This window comes from Capsella rubella, unplaced genomic scaffold, assembly GCF_000375325.1.
Source record: "Capsella rubella cultivar Monte Gargano unplaced genomic scaffold, Caprub1_0 scaffold_3, whole genome shotgun sequence".
NCBI lineage: Eukaryota > Viridiplantae > Streptophyta > Magnoliopsida > Brassicales > Brassicaceae > Capsella > Capsella rubella.
Genome location: NW_006238921.1, coordinates 1,325,934 through 1,326,431, shown reverse-complemented (window position 1 = coordinate 1,326,431; position 498 = coordinate 1,325,934). Strand labels below are relative to the sequence as shown.

Genomic DNA, 498 nt, shown 5'->3' with positions numbered 1-498 from the left:
CTCATTGTCTTGCTGTTTATTCTCCCACAGGTCCGGATAGTCTCCAGAAGGTGATACCTTCTCTTTTCCTTTGAACCTTCTCCCTTTCATAGCCTTAACCCCAGGAGGCCTGCTCTCATGGACAGTTCCAACTGATCCCCCTTCGGATGGATGAGCAACCTCAGCCTTTCTCTTCTAGCTTGAAGTGTTGCTTGTGGGATTCATTAACCCTAAACTACACCACTTTTGTTCATTCTTCAGCTCAACCCAACAATGCTCTAGTGTAAATTTCTTGAGATGAAGAGTCTTATAAATGTGATGTGCATTCTTAAGAATGTCAACATCATTCATCCCTGAAGCCTTTTCAGCCTCTGCAGAAGCAAATGCTCCACAGAAGTGGCTTACTTCTTTACTTATTCTTCCCCACCTTTGCTTGCAGTGGTCAGGAAGCCTAGGTTCTCCCCCATTCAGCACATGTTCACTCGCAGCATAATACTTTGAAATCCGTTTCCAAAACGT

The 498-nt window shown here is 44.4% G+C and overlaps 1 protein-coding gene across 2 annotated transcripts in view; it reads right to left on the bottom strand.

The window, feature by feature from the left end:
• The window catches only part of LOC111831635, a 4,381-nt gene that overhangs the window by 1,638 nt on the left and 2,245 nt on the right, over positions 1-498 (bottom strand). The window lies entirely within an intron of this gene.